This window comes from Gymnoscopelus braueri (assembly GCF_963280865.1).
Source record: "Gymnoscopelus braueri genome assembly, chromosome: 16".
Classification (NCBI taxonomy): domain Eukaryota; kingdom Metazoa; phylum Chordata; class Actinopteri; order Myctophiformes; family Myctophidae; genus Gymnoscopelus; species Gymnoscopelus braueri.
Window position 1 is genome coordinate 14,265,051 of NC_137616.1, and position 10,237 is coordinate 14,275,287.

Sequence of the window (10,237 nt, forward strand, 5' to 3'; positions counted from 1 at the left end):
TATTGAAGGCAAACCTCAGTCTCTATGGGATGCACACCCAGACAGCCCAGGTGCAGGCAATTCGGCAAAAAGAAAATAGTCTGCACAATGGTAAATAAAAAGCTCTGCTGACTTATTTATTGCAGTGTCAACGTCGATCAGATCTTCATCAGGGCTTGTTTGGGGGATGGAAACGTTGACACTGCAATAAGCGAAGCTTGTTCTTTTAACGGTGTGAAGACTCTATTTTCTTTTTACTGGAATGTAACCGACTCACACAAACAAAATAAGCCTCAGAAATGAAACAACCTGGAAACGGCAGTGCCAGGCTCAAACAAATACAGAGCGGAGGAGCTCTGCGCTCAGCAGATGTTATTTGAGGACCTTTGGATGTCCCTTAGTAGCTACTCTGGGTTTTGATATTGTCTAGTGAGAGAAGGAGATGTTTGTGAGATCTGTGAGCTCTGCTTTCTTGTACCCTCCTCAAGACTCATGTCATAGTACTCAGAAAATAGATCTGCAAGATCACAACCCAAAGACGGGCTGTGTGCACAGGCCGCTTTGCAGGTAATTGTTTTTTTTTCTCTCGGGGTGAGGCGTGTGATGGATATGTTATTTATGAATTGTGTGATATAGATAACTGGTCAGCAAATACTCATCACTATCTGTGTGTACGTGCGTGCGCTGAACCGTTTAGCGCGCGCGTTTGTGCGTGTGTGTGACAGGAAGGGGAAATCGACCGAGAATTAGTAGCAGTTTGATGTCTGTGTCTTTCTACCCACGACCCTTCAGATAAAATCTCCCCTCACATGTTTGCTGCAGGAAGTACAAATATACACAACAACAAATGTACTATCCTATGCCTGGCCATTATTTATAATGCCACGCTATCTGCTGATGTTCATAGGCCCCCCCCACGGCCCCACCCCCTGATGTCTTCCTCAGCACATCTGAGCAAACATGAATGATGCATCAAATTAGAATCTGTTGTCATTTTCGCATGCAGTCAATATTTTATGCCGCTTTTTTGCTCGGATGCTTTCAGTTCAACCTTGACCTTTCCCCCCTCCCTCCCCCATCTCCCTGTGAGTTATTAGAGTAAAGATTAGACTGGAGTCCAGGTGACATTGAGGTATGTATCTGTCACCACGTCACCAGATCTCCACACTGCAGCAAATAACCATCCCAAGTGATTCAATTCTGCATTCTGTTTTTTTAACCACACAGACCCTATAGCGTCCCTATTCTGAGACATAATATTGTTGGTGAACATTCGACGCGTTGAGAGCTTGTATTTTTGGTGAAGAAATTTGTGTAGGGGTAAAAAAGTAGAAAGGATTAAATGAATGAAATATAGACCCTTGGGTGACCCCGGTCAATGAAAATATAGGGTTTAAGTTGTTAAATGAGGAGATCATCACTTGTTTATTAAGGACATTTTGAACAGGTCACACAATGCCATACTGCGGACTGATTTCTTTTTCATTCATATTCCGAAAAATATATATACATTCAATGACTCTATGCCAGATTAAAATCCCTTCTTCGGATGACATTTGCTGCAGTGCAGGATGAGTGACCTGTCCTGGAGGAAGTGCACTTGATTTACAACCCGGGGGCGCCTGGAGAGTGACAGGCCTGATGGGGATTGGAGAGTACGCCAGCGGGGGCGAGTGTAAATTTCAACTCCATCACTTGAGGATAACCCGGGCCAGACCCGCCCCCAAACACCACACGCCCCCATACGTCTACCTTAGCATTGATTAAACTTCCACAGGGGGGTGAAAGCACTGTTCATTGCATTTTGCTCGAGCCTCCTGTCCGTAAGACAAAATCATTTTTCAAAGAATTAGCCGATGCAATCGGCTGTACATGGATATCGGCCAATACTCGCCTTGTTGACTGCCATCGGTGTGTCAGCAAATAAGATTACTTTTTTGTTGTCATTGGTCGTTGTTTGTCTGTTGTTTCATAAGTCTACTGTATTAGATATTGCATTCGTGCTCCATAAAATAATTGTAATGAAGGGCTAAAAGACTTTAAAACACGTTTGTTTCCCTGGCACAAAAGGGGAATGAACAATAACAACAAAACATTGGCCATCAGCCAAATTGTTACAGTATATTGGTATCACCTATGTGGTATGGGGCGTAGCTGATTTAGCTACAGGCAAGTAGTCACTCACAAATGGCCTCAGTCAAACTAATTGCACTCAGAGGTAGGTGTGGCTATGCACCTGTTTTGCAAAGGTACAGAGGATAAATAAATCAGACATCCCCACAAATATTCAGTGGAGGAAGACTGTCATGATTGTAGCTGGCTTCTTCTTTTTTTCTTTTCTTCTTGTGGCTGTGTAACCACATTATACAGAAAAGTATGTAGCCACATGGAAATAAAGTGTGTTTTTGACTCGAAATGTCATCTATTGAGCCTGTTACAGCCCAGAATTCCCCAACTGGTGCATCCCTTCAAAGAATAATGTATATTATTATATTCTATAGGTTTATATATATATACCCACAGCACAATAGTACAATGCACTGCATGAATGGACATGGTTGTGTGGATTTATTAAAAGCAGACTTGACTTCTCCTCTCCTCCATATACATTGTATGTTTTCTGATCCATCTATCATTTTATGTAAAACCATAATAACATGACAGTTCAGACCCTCCGTGGTTTCTGAGCAGAGAGGAGAAAATGAAAACGCTTCTCTATGTACTTGCCAACACCATAACACTATAGCTGCAGCGAGCGGGGCTTCACTCTGACAGACCTGAGGAGTTGCGGTCCTTCTGTTCATGCCACGTCGAGTTTTTTGTTTGTTTTCGTTCGTGGTCGTCCTGTTGTGCAATATTTGGACAGCGGAGCCTGGCGGGGGTCCCTGTCCTGCAGCAAAACGCATGGAAACAAATGAGGAAGTCAGCCTCCTTCTCCTCTTCCCCTCATTCAGCCCCCTCTCTCTCTCTCTCTCTCTCTCTCTCTCTCTCTCTCTACCTCTTCAATAAAGAGAGGCCCCGGGGAGATGCTGCAGCTGATCCCTTTAAGGCTGAATCTGAGAGCAGACCCTGCCCTCTAGAGTGTCTGGGAGGTAACTGCAAGGCTGGGAAAGTTTAAGGTGAAATGGGCCCAGAGTCAGACAGACAGGCTATGGCAGGCAGTGCTGCTGGCTGCCATAGAGATGGGTTGGGTCTGGCTGGAGGCAGCAGTCTGTGTTGTTGCTGATGATGACAAATCAGACCCTTTTATCATCCTGAGTCTGATTTAGTGCTTTGTTTACTGGTGCAGATGTTGACAAAATAGCTGTGGTTTAGAGTCCTTATGTCTGTTTCTGTCTGTCTGCACACAGGGAGGGAGGGATGTTGAGTGTGTGTGTGTGTGTGTGTGTGTGTGTGTGTGTGTGTGTGTGTGTGTGTGTGTGTGTGTGTGTGTGTGTGTGCGTGTGCGCGTGTGTGTCTGTGTGTGTGTGTGTGTGTGTGTGTGTGTGTGTGTGTGTGTGTGCAATGCAGACTTGAAGCTCAAAAACATCAAGCACATGCTTGCGGAATGGGTGCCACCTCCGCCCAGGCCTCTACCACATCCCCAGCAGGTAAGAAAGGTTTATCATGGTGGGAGAGCTGATTAACTGATCACGCCGTTTCATTGTTGACTGCCAGAGGCCATTGCGTATCAGTACCTCATGTCTAGGCAAATGCATCATGCAACACCTTGTAGATGCAAATAAGCATGTCAAAGAGAACATAAAATGATCAAGATAGTTACATATTATGTTTATATACACAGTATATATACAGTAGCATAACAGCATAAGACCAGCAGATACAGTATGTACATGAGGTTTAAGCATGAGGTGCGAAAGTGGTAACACATTGGTAGGTCCAATGTGGGCTTTAGAGAGCCTCCCATTGGATACGCTCACTCAGCCAGTGGTGGAAAGTAACTAAGTACATTTACTCAAGTACTGTACTTACAGTAAGTACAATTCTGAGGTGTTTTTACTTTACTGGAGTATTTCAAACTTATACTTCTACTCCACTACATCTCAGAGGCAAATATTATATTTTTTACTCCACTCCAATTATTTGAAAACGTTAGTTACTAGTTACTATAGCCGGTCTACAAGCCGATCTTCAAGCCAATCTACAAGCTCACAATGCGTCGCGACGCAACGCATTGTGAGCTTGTAGATCTGCTATTTTCTAAAGATTTGTATACATTTGAAAACTTGAAATGAGACATTCTGCATAATGAGTACTTTTACTTTTGGTACTTTAAGTACATTTTGATACGAATACTTTTGTACTTTTACATTTAGAATTCCGGACTTCCAACTTGTAACAGAGTATTTCTATACTGCAGTATTGATACTTTTACTTCCGTAAAACATTTGAGTACTTTTTCCACCACTGGTTACAAGCATGAGGTGCGAAAGTGGTAACACGTCCAATATGTGGTCTTTAGAGAGAGCCTCCCAGTGGATACGCTCACTCAGCCATTATGGTTACCTCTCCAGAGAGGAGGACACGACTTATGAAAGGAACAAAGAATGTCTAGGAAAGTACCGAAGATGTCAGGGTGACTCAGTCCGGACTGCAGGTGCATTCAGTTTTGCCAGACAGAGACGGCTAAAAAGACAGTTATTTTCTGTGAAAAAGCAATTTAGCGTGCTGGGGGAGGCTGCCTATGGAAGACTGGCTCCTGACAGCATCCAGGGAGGGAGCGCTTTGATCACACCTGGCTCCCTAATTGGATGAAGTGCATTTGTCACCCAAAGCACCGCCGTCACGGAACATAATAGAAGCGATGAGTGGGCCTACTGGCAGTGATCTGCCACAAAAAGTGAATGAATATAAGGTCTCTTTTTTTCCAGGTCCTTTCAAGTATAGTGTGCATAGGAGGAGGTAGTAGAGTGGAGTGATGTGTTACTCACAGCTTGTTTCTGCGGAGAATGCACTATATACACATTATACTCTGCACTTCAAATGTGTTTCTGCTAGGGATGTACCGATTTATCGGCTGTACATCTAGGTTTGCTAGTGCCTAAAGCATTTTTTAATCTAAATTAAAACCCATTTAAATTTTTTTTAAAAGGCCTTTTTAACCCACAGCAGAATTTAATGCATCGATTCTCACTCATATCGTTATTGTGTGTTTTTGTTGCTGAAATTGTTTAGGATTTATGATTCACTGTTTGATTTGAAGTTGTTAAGCACTTTGTAACTTTGTGTGTGTAATGTGTTTAAAAAGGTGCTATATAAATAAAGTTTATTATTATTATTGGCCGATACTCACATTGTTGTTGGCAAATACGATGACATATATGGATGCCAGTGGCCGCAGTTCATCTGTTGTTTCATAAATGTTTATGTGCTTAACTTGTTTCCCTGGCTCAAAAGGAATACCCAAACAAGCAAACAAACATTTGTACCGGCTATCCGTCAAATTGTTATTTTAACCACTTAAACAGGGGTCTGTACTTGGCCCCCTTCCTTCTTTCCTTCTACACCAAATCCTGAAAATAGCAGATCTACAAGCTCACAACACATTCTGTTGATTCGTTATCTGCCTATTATGACGTGCCCAGAATAGGTATGCTAGGGCATTGGTCCTCCCCCCCAAGGACCCCTGGTGGTACCAGGGGGTCCCCAGAAAAAAAAATGAATATAGCGTCACAATAATTTTAACCACTTTAACCATATTTTACAATTTGGCCATTCAAAAATAGCAGATATACAAGCTCATAGCGTGGCACTTGTGCCACGCTATGAGCTTGTAGATCTGCTATTTTTGAAAAATCCCTGCCACAAAATAGTTTTGTATATGGGGGGGGGGGGGGTCCGCAGACAAATACCTATCATTTTGGGGGTCCTTGACATGAAAAAGTTTGAGAACCACTGTGCTAGGGTTCATGTGGCCAAACATTGCTTCAGCTCTATAATGGTCAACATGACTCAACTGATCTGTGTCAGACAGCACCATATGGTATGGCTACTGCCCTGTGTGTATGACGTATAAACTTTACTCACCCTTTGATATGCCCTTGTTGTGTTTTATTCATTATGTATGTATTATCATTATCATTATTATTATTAACCCATTAAGACCTGAGGCCGATTCTACAAATGCTGTCTAAATCAGTAGTTCTCACACTTGCAAGATTTTCAAAAACAATAAAAACAAATAGCAGACGTACAAGCTCGCAGCGCAGCACGAAGTGACACGCTGCAAGCTTGTATATCTGCTATTTTTTTAATAGCCAACGCACAAATCTAAAATGACACAGATGCTTTCCCGGTTTTAATTAATATACCACTTCTGTGTGTAATTTGTTACTATTACCACCAGTATGGTCCATTAATAGTTTGGTTCTTTAGGTTTGTTTTGCGTTTGAATATTGCTCCCTATTGCATATGCCTCTCCGCCTCTCTTTTGTAATCCATCCATGAGGAGTCCTCCTTTTCTTCTCCCGTCAAGGCATTTCACCTGGGAGTTTTTCCTTGCCTGATTGAGGGTCTTTGTATTTTTGTTAATGTGGGTCTCTGAAGCCGTTTGAGCCTGTAACAGTGATTAAAGCACTATAACAGTCTAAACAAACACATCATTGTTTACTCACAGCTTTGGCCATAATGTTGCATTTTTAGCGTTCCCGTTTGACATACGTCTGTTTACATTTTTGAGTTCCCGGTTGACGTACGTCTGTTTACATTTTTAGAGGTCCCGGTTGACCTATATGTCTGTTTACATTTTGTCCAAAGTCATTAGAACTCTACTGGACTTAAGTGAATAATAATTGAGTCATTGTTGACTAAACAAAACTGTGTGGTTAATAAAAGTCACAGACGTTCACCAAGTTTTTTTCTCCAGAGGCTATTTGTGGCTAGATTTGTCAAATCAATCCACACTAAAATTAAATTAAAACCGCATAAATCGCATACTTTGACCTCAAAAAACGACAACAAAAAAACAACTGCACCATTATATTTAGTCGATAGCATTCCATATCCAAAATCCCTCCAAAGTTAAGTTTCATATCATACAGAAATACGGAAAACTTTGGCTTCTTTGAAGACCAAACAAACCATGGTATGCTTTGTAAAAGTGTCAGCAGTCATTTTAAGTATTCACTATACAGTGACTCATAATCAATAAGCTAAACATGCCAGACCACGGGTATGGTCCTTCATCTGCACTTGATTTGACCCAAATATGTTGGTCATGAAATGTTAATGAAGGGGTTATGGACAAAGAACTACATTAATGGAGAAGTGTTAGTGCTCTTTAACATAGTTTGTGTTAGGTTTCAAATTAAGAACCCAGTGTAAAAAAAGGGAAAAGGGAAATTGATTGCAGGTAGACAAACTTCTAGGCACACTGCTTGCTATACATGGTGTTTAACCAGCGACACGTTGTGGATCTGCTATTTTTGGTAAAGAGATTTAGAAGGAAAAAAGGATTGTGCTTACTATTAGACTCCTGGTCAACTGAGTACATAGGGTTTTAAGTGGTTAATGTACAGGTGTGTAGGTGTGTGGTAGACAGCGGTATAGTTGTGTATAGTTGGTGTATGGGTGAGTCATCTTCTGCTGCTATGGCCAGTTCTAACGTACCCACAGTGGTGTAAAAATGGTGATGTTTTTTTTTTTAACTTAAGTTAAAGTATCAACACCACTTATGTAGAAATACTCTATTACTCAAGTAAAAGTCTGGAATAAAAAATTTACTTGAGTAAAAGTACAAAAGTATTGGCTTCAAAATATACTTAAAGCACTGAAAGTAAAAGGTACCCATTATGCAGAATGTCCCATTTCAAAGTTTTCAAATGTATAAAATGTTTTTGAAACAAGCTCACAACATGTCGCATCGCGACACGTTGTGAGCTTGTAGATCATCTATTTTCAAATAGCCAAAGTTTAGATAGGGCTGACGTTTTTGTAATATTAATAAAAATCTACAAAGTAACTAGCAACTAAACTTAACCACTTAACCTCACTATCACTTTCTCTCTGCACTCTCTCACTCCCTCTCTTGTCCATCATAACTGAACCCTCAACATGCCTTACCTTACCTGTGTCCCACACTATGCTACCACATAGAATCAAGATGTCCCCAACCTGCATATCAAGACAATGATTGTAAGACACACACACACACACACACACACACACACACACACACACACACACACACACACACACACACACACACACACACACACACACACACACACACACACACACACACACACACACACACACACACACACACAGTAATACCCCAGGGAAGGCTGCTTGTTGTGTTTTTTTATGACGTTACCAGCACTTCAACTTCTACCCACTAGGGTGTGCTGATATTTCTACAAGTTCTCTCTCTCTCTCTCTCTCTCTCTCTCTCTCTCTCTCTCTCTGTGCACACGCATGCGTCTGCACTGTCTATTAATCTCTGTGACGTTACAGTATGTGCACTGCATAACATCCACTGCGTGTGTACTGTATGTGATAGTAGTGAAATTATATTGCGTTTGTCCCAGTCCATTTCTGCCATGTCCCTGATAGTGGGATGTGAGCCCTGTGTGTCTCTGCTCAGTATCTACTGTACACACACACTCATGCTATCTACAGCACCATGTATGCAGTGCCTCTCCACACTGCGCTGCAGCCAGCCCAACACTTCCTCTGTTCCTCCTGCATGCTGAGTGTCCCAGATGGAAGCATCCTGTTCTCGGGTCTATTGTAGTAACAACCATCCTGTAAGGCTTGGCCACCGTCACATTTACCGGATTTTCTTTATAGCCTTCCGTGGAACTTTTATCTAAAGAATGCAGTATTAATTCAATTCAATTTTGAATTGAATTAAATGGAATTGAATTATAGCCTTCTATGGAGCTTTTGTCTAAAGAATGCAGTATTAATAATAATAGTATAATTATAAATAATAAATCAATAAACCATTAAAGGGATAGTTCACCCCCAAATTGACTTTTTTTCTGTCGATTAGTCACCCCATGGAGACTTGAATGCATGGATATTTTTTAGTTTTTGTCGCATTCCTAAGCCAATAATTTGATGACCGAAAAACTGAAAAAATAAATCCCCTTAAGGATGTCAGGGGCGGCCATAGCTGAGTGGTTAGTGAGCCCACCTAGGGAGCCAGAGGCCCTGGTTGCCCCAGGTACGATTCCAGGCCACGCCAGCATATGTGTCGATGAAATGAAATTTGTCCCTGAGCAAGACTCTTAACCCCTAATTGCTCACAGGCCCTCATTGGAAACAAGCCCGCAAGGACTTTCAAGAACGTCCTGTTAAAAGGAATTATCCTTAACCCAAATTGGGGGGCGTCCGGTGGCGCAGGGCCAGGGGTACATTTCCGAGGGACTAGGGGGTTGGAATTGTCTACGGTGCTTTCCAACTTGACCGCACACTTCCAACGAGAACGAACGCAATTGGCCGTATTCACGGAAGGGAAGCCAGGCGGGGAGGGAGATCTCTGTTACTGCAACAGCGACTCCTCTGACTCCGACGCGTCTGTTCAGTGGAGCATGGGGTCTTCAACAGGGGGTCCGGGACCTAGGGTGTCCTCAGTTACTACAGGGGGGTTGTGTGACTTGTAACCTCTTTTGAAAATAGCCGATCTACAAGCTCACAACGCCTCAAAGGGGGGAATTGACCCTTTGTCAAGTCCCGCCCGTGGTGGTGCCCCTCTTTGCACCCATTGGTTGCTGTTTCTTGGTTGGACAAAAATATTTTCTCTCCATCCACTACCATAATGGGTTTTTTAGTTGCTTCGTATTGATAGTCAGTGTATTCAATTCTTATTTTAAACTTGGTCTCAGACTCAGTGTTAATTTTGTTGACTAAAACTTAGACTAAAAGACTAAGATTTTGATATTTAGTCGACTAAGAGATTAAACCATTTCTGATGACTAACGTAGGACTAAAACTAAATGGTGTGTTATTCAAAAGACTAAGATTAAGACTAAATCAGAATTTGCTGCAGTGTTAATTTAGTTGACTAAGACTAAGATTTTGATATTTAGTCGACCAAGACTAGACTAAGACTCAACAATTTCAATTGGTTAGTCAGTCAGGGACCAATCAGAAGGCTGACAATGGGTCAATTGACATGACGACTAAGCCTGAATTGGGAGAAAAGGGGAAAAACATTACGTCTCACAAATAGCTAAAATGTGAACATAAGCATTACTGCTGAAGCTAGCGAGTCCACGCCCAGAGCAGCTGTATGCAGATGGTGTGTAGCGCC